We start from the raw sequence: 11,218 nt of genomic DNA, 5'->3' as shown, positions 1-11,218 counted from the left end.
ACAATCCAGCCCACAATGCTTTGTCTGTGAAGCATTTTTTAGCTAATAATATCATCTTTCTACCTCTTCCCAAAAACAAAGTCAGTGCTCAAAGAAACTATTTTTTGTTCATAGATGATGTGAAAGTAAAAAGCCTTTCAGAAAATTATCTGTGGAACTGCTTTGAATGTTGCCAGCATCATATGCAGGTGTGTGTCAACTCAGAAGGGAACTATTTTTAAGGTGATCATAGCTGATTTTCTTAATTTGTTTAATAAAAAGATATACAGGCACAGGCTCAGGGTTTTTTTTGCGTTGGACCTTTTATATCAACTACATAGCTCTAAAGACATAACACTTATGACTTCTGTTTGGATTTTTTACTGTACTAGATTAATCAAATAACAGCAAGTTATTTCAACCAGCTTTGTTCACAGTTCCATTATCTGCTCCAAAGACAACTACAGCTAAGCTTGAGGGGTTTCTCTGAATAGACATCTTTTTTTTCATGAGCTTATTAAAATTATTTGTAATAAGCAGTCTACCTATCAGATCACAGCTTTCAGAAAACTATTACTGTTTTGCTTTTCTGTTCAAGAATACACTAAGGAAGTGTCAGCTTGGGGAGCCGATTCATGTGAACAAATTCATTCACAACACGGTATCATGAGCTTTGCCTCTGTCTAACAAGTTCCTGATCCTGCTAAGAATGTGTCATGTAACTGCGAGACAAACGTTTCACAAAATCAATTGTCACACTTTACCCATTTCTTGAAACTGGCAATTTTTTCATTGACTTCCTGAAGCAATTGGTGTAATCCATTTGGGAAAGCAATTACAGTGCAAGATAACTAAACTTTCACATGCTGAAGGTATTAATTAAAGTTTGTTTGTATGTATGCATGCACATATGTGTGTATTTTTACAAAGAACTATTTTTTCTTGTAGGAACCTTTTTTTTTTTCTTTAACTGAATGAAAAAATAGCTCATTGTGTTCTTCTTTTTTATCCTCCCCCACCCCCAATGTAATATCTTTGATATAAGTATACAAGCTAAGCAGCTAGGCTGTGAGCTAGTTCTCCTTCGGAGCTGTGAAAGAAGCCATTCCTAGTCCATACCCTAGCAGAGAAAAATACTCTCTGCCACCAGTGTGGCATAATTCTGTGTCACTTAGATCTTTTGTAGAAGTGATACATACTGGATCTGCCAAGTGACAAAATCACTGACTTTGACCTAAGTTTTCCATAAAACACGGCATGTTAAGAGAACCCACAGACACTGCATTAACTCCTCCAAACCTACTCTATCTACTGATGCTTACTTTGACTTTTCTTATGAAAGCACAAGCTTATTTACCCACAGAGAGGAATAATCACCTTTATAAAAGCTCTACCTCCCTTTTTTGGCAGAGTTGGAAGATTCTGACCTACCTTAATTTACTTGTTGTATATCAATTTTGCTGGAATTACCACAATTAGATATCTGCTTATGATTAATCCCATGCATGTTTCAAGCCCTAAAGATGAGGAACTTTTGTTATATTGTCTGATTAGAGTTTTACTTTTTTTTAAGAACAATGAGCAACATTTGAAAATGATGACAATGTTAATCCCTCCGATTAGTTTATAAGTTCTTTATTGTAGTCATGAAAGCTACAGACCCTAAACTTTTTTCTAGTCATGAAATAAGAAACAAGAATGCTGAAGTTACTGAAGGTAGACCAATTTTAAGATATTGCTCGAGAAAAAATGATTAACCACAGTGAGTTATGTTGGTTCTAAGGGCAACCAGCTTTGCTTCTGTTTTGTTGGCAATCTTGTTGGCTAACATTTAAAACAAAATGTAATTACCTTGACTGCAAATACTTTCAACTGCAAGATAATAGTACATTGAAAGACCTTCCTGAAAAAATATGCTTATAAAATTGTGCAATCAGAACCCTTCTGTGTTTATGTGCCTTTATTTCAGACATTCATTTGCTAAATACTGGGACATTAATTCCTAGAGACTATGTTTTTTTGGAGTAAATACAACTGATAGCTATCAAATGCCATCTTCTCAGACAAGCTGTTTTGATAATAATCCTTGGGAGACATGGTATTCAGCAGCAAACGGTGTTGCTCGGTGTATATCACAAGACACAGAGATATATTAACGCATGTATTTCTTAATTCTCCTTTTAACACCATAAGCAAATTATGCATTCAGTTGTTCATAAGAATACTGTGAATTAAATTTGTAAATGTTGTAATTGAGATATTATAATTTAAAATAAAACAATATGACTAAATATTTTACAGATACTAATCATTTAATCATTGGTTAAAGAGAAGTATAATGTTTCTATAGACTCTGGGTGAAATAAAAAATATAAACTGAATTGATAATAATAACCATAATACTCTCTTTTCCTCAGAATTAATATTTAAAAGAAGCCAGGGGAATATTTACGGTTAAATTCCTTGGCAGAAAATGGCCAATTCCCTTTCTGAGTTTTTGTCAATAAATCATAAGATAGGATATTTTTTAAAACTTGATGTGAAATTCTTTGACCTGCACATAGATTCCTGAAACTGACAAGTAGCTCTAAAATCAGAAGAACAGACCATTATTACAGGACAATAGAATTAGGAATAGATCCTTTTCTGTAATCAAAATTCTCGAGGAATTCCCTTCACGTAATAAAATATCCAGTGTGACATCATCTGACCACTGTGTAGTCTCATAAGATACTGTCTGTATCTTCAAGTCATAAAAGGAAGACATGATTTATTATTTTTAATAAAATACTACTGGTATTAATAGTTTCGTTGACTTCAGTTAGGCCAGTGTGGTGGAGCTAACATTTCTGTAGTGTGTAAGAATGTCTCACTGAGGCTTTTTGATGAGACAAAATGTAACAAAGGAAAGAAGAAAAAGAGGCAGTGAGAGAAGATACTTTTTTTTCTGTGAAAAACAGTTTAAAGTTATTGCAATATAGTTTGTTGAGTCATTAGTGTATTTGCAAAGTAATAAACTCCTAATTTCTAAAAATGATACATTGAGACCATCTTTGCCACAAGTATCCACCTTACCTGTATATGTGCCTTCTCATATATGGTTTTGATTAGCTAGACAAATGCTTAGAAAGTGAGGATGAATCCTTATATCCAGTCTCAATCTAATCTACCCTGCCTTAGTTTAAAACCATTGTTCCTTGTCCTATTGCAACAGGCCTTGCTAAAAAGTCTGTGCCCATCTTTCCTGTAGGTCCCCATTAAATGACGTTAAAACTCAACTACTCCTGAAAGCCCTATGCCTTAACACTGGAAAAAACATACAAATAAAAAATCAACCTTGCAAATAAAACCAGAAAAAAGATATAATAATGAATTATGAGCATTTACATTACTTTACTATTTTATTTTCTCCATTATTATATGAAGCCTTAAAGACACTGTTGGGCTTTTTTCAATTTTTCCATCAGTGACAGTGTGTTGCATTTTTTTCAGACGAACAATTGATGGGTTTGCACTACAGAAACAGTGGGAATGAGTGTAAGCAAAGTTAAAGCAAATGCACAGATCAAATAAACCAAAAATAGAAAAGTATGTATTTAGTCTAGTCTCTTCAATAGGTGTTACTTGCAAAAAGAGCACATTAAAAGGGTGCTATAGATTGATTGACAGAGTTAAAAACACAAGGGTTATACTACAAGATTTATAAAATCAATGTTTGACAGCTCTGATAATGCAGAATAAAAAAATACCTTTGATATGTCTTATTTTTTCATTGTATCCCTTTGAATATTGTGAAACTGATTTTTATGATTATGACAACGTAAAAACTTCCCAGACATATATAATTTTTTTAAATTGTGGTTATTGATTGTCTGACATGTACAAAAATATCTATTATACCAAGTCTTTCTTGATATTTTAACCTGTTTAATTTCCAACCGACTTTTCTCAATGCCCTGGCAGTTCTGAATGTGTTATGGGGAAGGGCAAACAGCTTTAGTATATGAGCTTATTGTGACAGTAATAGGAACAAATATCACTGAAAATTTTATTTGTGAAAGCTTTGATTCCAGACCATGAGAGTACATTTTAACAACATCAAAATAATCAATGACGACTCCATTCTACAAGGACTAAAAGAATGAAAATGCTCAGAAATGGAATCGATGACCTGGAAAACGAGCTCAAATTCAAAGGTGATTCGATGTTAGGAGCTTCTGAAAAAAGTGCACAGACTGAGGGATTTCTTTCTGCTATCAATTATAAATAAATTGGTTATGAAATGGAATTAAAAGATTTCACAAGCAGCTGATAGATATCCCAATAACTACAATAGGGTTTCTACAATGAGTCTAGTCTCAAACTGGGTAGATTTTTAAGCGGGAAATGCAATTTTACTTCAAGGGATTATTTATCTAGCATAGAAATAGACTGGAAGTCCTTGAGTTGCCAGTCAGTGGGAGGTGGGAGGGGATCCTGGGCAGTAAGAGTAAGAAATTCTTCCTTGATGTACCTTGATATACCATAAGGTATTGGCCTCAGGCACTGTTCAGCATCTAGGCCTCAACAAGTACCTCTTGCACATTAAGCATGCAGTCTACCACCAGCAGACTAAATCCCCAACTGAACGGATTCAGCACTATGTGAATACTTGATCTGATCTGGTGGGACTGATTTTATGTTCTTAAAATGTCCCAGATGAGGCATCCCAAAATTGAACTGATATCCCTAATAATTTGGTTTGGTTTGGTTTGGTTTGGTTTGGTTTGGTTTGGTTTGGTTTGGTTTGGTTTGGTTTGGTTTGGTTTCAAGAGTCTTGGGGAACGACCACCAGATACTGCCTTGTAATAGAACCAGCTTATGGCCTGTTAGCCACATTGATATTATGCTGTGTGAGATGAACCAGCACAGTAGAAAGCATGGGAACCACTGACACCTTTTCCATAGGAGCTTATTAAGCACTGCCGACTGTGCAGAGCAGAAGAATATTCTTGAAAATGTTCAGACACACGCATGATGCGTATAAGAACACTAAAAGAATCTTTCAGGTATAAAATAAAGTGTGCATTTATGGATGGGTGATGGAGTTTCCCTTAAGCAACCATCACTGTCAGAACAGCTCTTCCATTTTATGCTTCTTTCCATGTTTCTCAGTCGGAAGATCATCATCCATGTGAGTGATGTGCATTTGCAACATGACCAGAAGTCTTGACAGTGATAAGGAAGAAGCTAGACACTACTGTCGTGTTCATGCACAAAGCAATTTCACTCAGGAAGATGACAGCAGAAGAGACTGACTACAAACATGTGAGTTTCATTTCAAATCATCCTAAAATGCATTTGTGCTGACCTGGTCCTTGGTTACTGTTTGATGCAGAATACAAAGAGACAGTCAGAAAATAAAAAGAAAAAAAGGAAAGCAGAACTGAAGTAATAATGGTGCAGCACGTGCTTTCCAGTTCTTTTCTCTAAGGATTTGTGTTAGTGGAAAATGTACCCAGTCTGTCAGCACAGAGAAGTGAGGACACTGCCACTCAATGTCCCTGGCTTCAACCAGTAGTGAAGCTGAACATGTGTTTCCAGTAGACACATGCAAACAAAGCACATATATATAACACATAGATATGTATATATACCACTGGATGTACAGATCACAGGCATACAGAGCACTCACACCAACACTGACAGCACAAACAGCTTCATCCCACTCCCTGCTTTGGTTGAGCAGGATGGAGGTCTGTGAGTGAGAACATATATAAACATGTCTAAAAGGTGGAATCCTCGAGCAGCTAGACTTAGGCAACCTGCCCCTGCCAGTCTCCCCAGCTGCTGCACCTGAACTTATAAGCCCTCGAGGCTGCACGCCACCTCAGCTGCTGGTACAGACAATCACACACACAGCTGTCCAGGACTCCCCTGGTCCCTGTGGCTGCCCCCCTGTGCTCCCATTCCCTACAGACATGCAGCCACACTTGTACCCAGAGGCAGACCTTACAGATCTCCAAATCCATCCTGGCCCCCAGCACACTTCTTGTTTGATTCAGCTTAAAAAAGAGATACTAAATAGGCTTACTGGCTCATCCAGCATGATCTTCACTATCAACCACACCCACGCCCTTTCCAGTTGCTGCACCACAGGCTCCCCCATATACACAAAGAATAAGGAGCTCCTCACAGCAAAATAGTTGAAAGTGGAGTTTAATGAGGAGACAGGACAGGCTGTGCTGATGAGCTGCAGGGCATTGCCAGACAAGCGTACTGGCCAGCCAACCCTTGACACATAGATGGACCCTTTCATTTCCTTATCCTTCTAATACACACACTTGTTCCTGCCCAAATAACCCAAATCCCTCCTTTATCTCACCTTTGATTCTTACTTTAATCACCCCATAACAAGTCTCATTCAATCCCCAAAAGCTTTTCTTCTGCCTCCACTGATGCGTCCCACACCCTCAGCTAGCTAGGCTCACAGTCCAAAAATAACCTGGAGACCTACTCCCCATGGCTCATGACGATGGGTTTCACGCCTGGACAGTGGGGCTGAAGCTGTACTGGGAGAGCCCTCAAAAGGGATTGGGCAGGGGTCTCCTTTCCCTTGAGTCTTTAATTTGAGCTCTTGCCTGCCATTGTGCCCCTGTGCTCCTCTGTGCTTATGAAGTGAGGCATTTCATGGCCCTCTCGTGATGGGCACAACAACTTGTCAATAGCCTAACGATCTGTATGTACTTAAGCCTATTTAATATCTCTTATTTAAGCCGAACCAAATAAGAAAGCAATAAATCAGAAACAGAGAAGAGCATATACAAAACACAAGAACAGGGAAACAAAAATGCCAAGGTCTAACATTCTCATACTGGTTCTGATTATTAAATGAACTGGGATTACAATTAAAAGTACTTTGTTGTGCAGCCATTCACTCTTGCTAGAACAAAAGTCACCGCACACAACTAGCATTGTGAGAAGTCTGCTGGTGTTTAGCTTTCCCAGAGAAGGGCAGGCTGCTGCTTTACACAGACCTGCAGAAGCTAAAAACTTTCCTGAGCTATTGGCTTACAGTCTGCGGAGCACACCTTTGGCACCAAGGGCTAGGATGACACAATACTCCCATGCATGCCTTTAATGTGACTACCACCAATGGGCAGTAAAGGAAAATGATAGCTACTTCTAAATACTCTGTGAAATCTCATCCTGAGTGCATGCAGGAGCTGAGAATTTCTAACGTTTTATCCTCTAGTACAGTGTTCTATAGCAGTAAAGTATCCTGAATTTGATCAGACTCGATACCACCACAAGCAACAGAAGAGACTAGATAGAGAAGATTTTGCATAAATATCTGGATAATGGGAACATAGCTACGTGCCGCATTCCTCACAAGATGGGGTAGCATGGCAATAGCTTGGAAGGAACCACCTGGGGAGCTTTGTGAACAAAAATCTGTACAAGGAGAATATTAGCTCTCATTGGAAACAAGGGTCAATATTGCCATGTTGGGCTCTAAATTCAAAGGTCTAGAACTTACTATTTCCCCTCTCCAAACAACTGGACTTATCACAGCTTTTCTGTTTAAACATCAGACGAGGAGGCACTACAAGTAATGCTTGCTAAGTGAAGTAGGATGTGACCAAAAATGAACCTTGCAGAAGGAATACATCAAGGAAAACAAACCAACAGGTGTTACACAAGGAACTTTAAATATGTTCATTTATATATCATGAATTGCTTCATCACAAATTGGCACAATAGCAAAACACTGACCCATCATAGAGATATAACCATCATACAGCAGACAGCATTCCATGACATAAAGCACTCAGATAACATGTTGATAAACAATGTTCTTTTATGATACACAAAGGGAGAATGTCCACGCTATGAGCAGCTTGGCAGTGTGCCTCACTGGTTGGTGTTGATTCATCAAAGAGATTGGGCAGGAGGCTGTAAGATGTTTCAGGGTTTTTTTCTCATACAGAGCCCAAAGTGTTGCAATGGGCACTTGTTAGAATAGCTGTCTCCTGTGTGCTAATGCAGGACATGGTGCTTTACTCTCTCCTGTACAGCGTGAATAAAATATCACAGAGCAACTGTGAAAAGGAATATATTTCTATGACAGTGGTGTCCAGATGACATCTCTGAGGAGAAAGCCTTGTTTCACACAGGGCTTAACCAATCTATGCAATTTACTGCCATGGTCTATTTTTGTGGCTTGCAGTTCAGCAGATTTCAAAGCAGGATAACACATTTACAGACATAATAAGAACACCTGCATTTACATTAAGTCAGATAAAAAGAGAGCACAGAAAGTATATTAATATAGACAAAAAAGTTAAGGTCTCTGGGACAAGAACCATCTGTTTCTATTTGTCTGGACAACACCTAGCACAAGATGAACTGATTCCGAGTATGCAAGTACCACAAAGACTAATCCATTAGGTATAAGCCAGCTTTAACTCTTTAGTGCCAGAGAAAATACACAAGAACCTTATCTCACAATTACATAAAGATTTCTTACACCTTCCTCTGCAGCATCTGATCTGAGCTACTGCCAGGGAGAGGATATGAGAATATTTAATGGCATGAGTCATCGTGGCAGTTTTTGCACTGCTTCTTCATAAGAACTCTAGGACTCCTTGGATTATGACAGAAATAGAGAAATCACACAAAACACCATGACACCACAACATATAGAAGTAAAAACTAAAAAAACCCAAAACACAAAAATCTTATTTCCTGCATCCACTTCAGCAGAAACAAAAGAACAAATAAGGCTTTGTTTCCCCCACAAAATATTTTGTGACTTTTTTTTTGTTAGTGACTAATCCCCTCATAATTAAGTGCATCCCAAAGAGGCATTTACCTCCGATAAAATCATACAGTTAACACCATTTTGTGATTTTGTTCACCTTTCTTTCATGTTATTTCCCTTTCCTACCCTTCACTCTCTAAGCCTGGCCTTTGAAGCTCCACAACTTAAACACTATAGACCTGGGCAGGAAAAATCTGAGCTAGTAAGTGTACAAGTGAAATGCAGCACCATTCAGGTTTGATGCCTAACATCCTAACTCTTACCTCCATCCTACTGTTCTGCCTCACTCAGAACTGAGCAGTCTTCTAGTTACAGAGTTCACATGAACAAAATGGATACAGCTCTATCTACATTTATCAGGACAGCCATACACTGTGCTTGCAGAATTCCCGGCAGAATGAGAATCTGTTCTGAGAGTTCCTTTAGTACAAATTGAAAATACTAACAACCCTGACAAGCACAGTAGAAATACCCAGACAGAAGCAAGTGACCCATACACATGGGAACAAGCTAATAACCAGCCCTGTGCTGACCTTGCTTCAGTGCTATTGTTTGTTCTTCTTCCTATTACCCTTCACTGCATGTTCAGATCTCCATTTTCTCTCTTAGTTCTTCCCCTGACAGCCTACTTGTTCCTCACCACTGCACTGCTCAGTAGTTCTTTGATCTGCATTCCTTTTGGGGAACCTGCACAGCATGAATTTTGTACTTAGTCCTCCCTGCCGTTTCAATTTACGTTGTTAAAGCAGCCATAAACTACTTTACTCCATGTACCCTGTGTACGTTTGTCAAACAAATACTTCTAAGGCCTCACCAGTGCAGGTGTTCCTGCCCCAGCCAGCAACCACCTACAAGACTCATACCTATGGAGTTCAACAGGTGTAAACACTCCACCATCCATTAGCATCACAGTGGCATAGAGGCTGCAATATCAATTGGCTGGTTCTTAAAATTTCTTCCCTCTTAAAATAAAAAATAGCGTGGCCGGAAGGGGAAGGGAAGTGACCATGCCCCTATATTCAGCGCTGGTAAGGCCGCACCTTTAACACTGTGTTCGGTTTTGGGCCCCTCAGTACAAGAAAGACATTGAGATGCTGGAATGTGTCCAGAGGAAGGCAATGAAGCTAGTGAAGGATCTAGAGCACAAGTGTTATGAGGAATGGCTTAGGGAACAGGGATTGTTTAGCCTGGAGAAGAGGAGGCTGAAGGGAGACCTTATCACTCTCTACAACTACCTGAAAGGAGCTTGTAGCAAGGTGGGTGCTGGTCTCTTCCTCCAAGTAACAAGCGATAGGATGAGAGGAAATGGCCTCAAGTTGGACTAGAGAAGGTTTAGACTGGATATTAGGAAAAATTTCTTTACTGAAAGAGTGGTGAAGCATTGGAACAGGCTGCCCAGGGAAGTAGTGGAGTCACCATCCCTGGAAGTGTTCAAAAAGCATGCAGATGTGGTGCTGTGGGACATGGTTTCGTAGGTATGGTGATATTGGGCTGGCGGTTGAACTTGATGATCCTAGAGGTCTTTTCCAACCTTAATGATCCTATGATTCTAAAAATTTCTGCATTTCCAGTGCTTTGTGTACTGCATAAGACAAAGTCAGACAAAAGCTAAAGAGAGTAAGGGAGAGAAAGAATTAATCTGAATGTTATTTTTCTCTCAATAAAATGAGCATTGAAAAGTGTAGAGATGAGCCATGAAAATATTTGGTTGTCTCAAAATTTATTCTGTAGAAAGCCCCTGTCATTAGACTTGGTCTCCAACTTCACTTAGAATTGTAGAATCATAGAATGTCCTGGAATGGACCCACAAGGATCATCGAGTCCAACTCAAGTCCCTACACAGAAAAATCCCAACATTCACACCACATATCTGAGGACATTGTCCAAATGCTCCTTGAATATTGTCAGGCTCTGCACTGTGACCTCCTTCCCTGGGAGCTGTTCCAGCGCTCCACCACCCTCTGGGTGAAAAGCTTTTTCCTAATATCCAACCTAAACCTCCCTGACACATCTCCCTGGCACGGGTCCAGAGGAGGGCTACAAAGATAATCAGAGGACAGGCTGACACAGTTGGGCTCGTTCAGCCTCGGGAAAAGAAGGCTCCTTGGAGATCTTATAGTGACTTCCCAGTACCTGAAGGGGCTACAAGAAAGCTGGGGAGGGACTGTTCACAAAGGCTTGTGGTGATGGGACACGGGGCAATGGGTGTAAACTAGAGAAGGGCAGATTTAGGCTAGACATAAGGAGGAATTTGTTCACGATGAGAGTGGTGAGGCACTGGCACAGGTTGCCCAGGGAAGCTGTGGCTGCCCCATGCCCGGGGGTGTTGAAGGCCAGGTTGGATGGGGCCTTGGGCAGCCTGGTCTGGTGGGAGGCGTCCCTGCCCATGGCAGGGGGGTGGGAACTGGATGACGTCTATGGCCCCTTCCAACCCAG

The sequence above is a fragment of the Phaenicophaeus curvirostris genome, chromosome 3 (assembly GCF_032191515.1).
Source record: "Phaenicophaeus curvirostris isolate KB17595 chromosome 3, BPBGC_Pcur_1.0, whole genome shotgun sequence".
Lineage (NCBI taxonomy): Eukaryota > Metazoa > Chordata > Aves > Cuculiformes > Cuculidae > Phaenicophaeus > Phaenicophaeus curvirostris.
The sequence above is the reverse complement of the archived record's forward strand: the minus strand, read 5'-3'. Positions refer to the sequence as shown.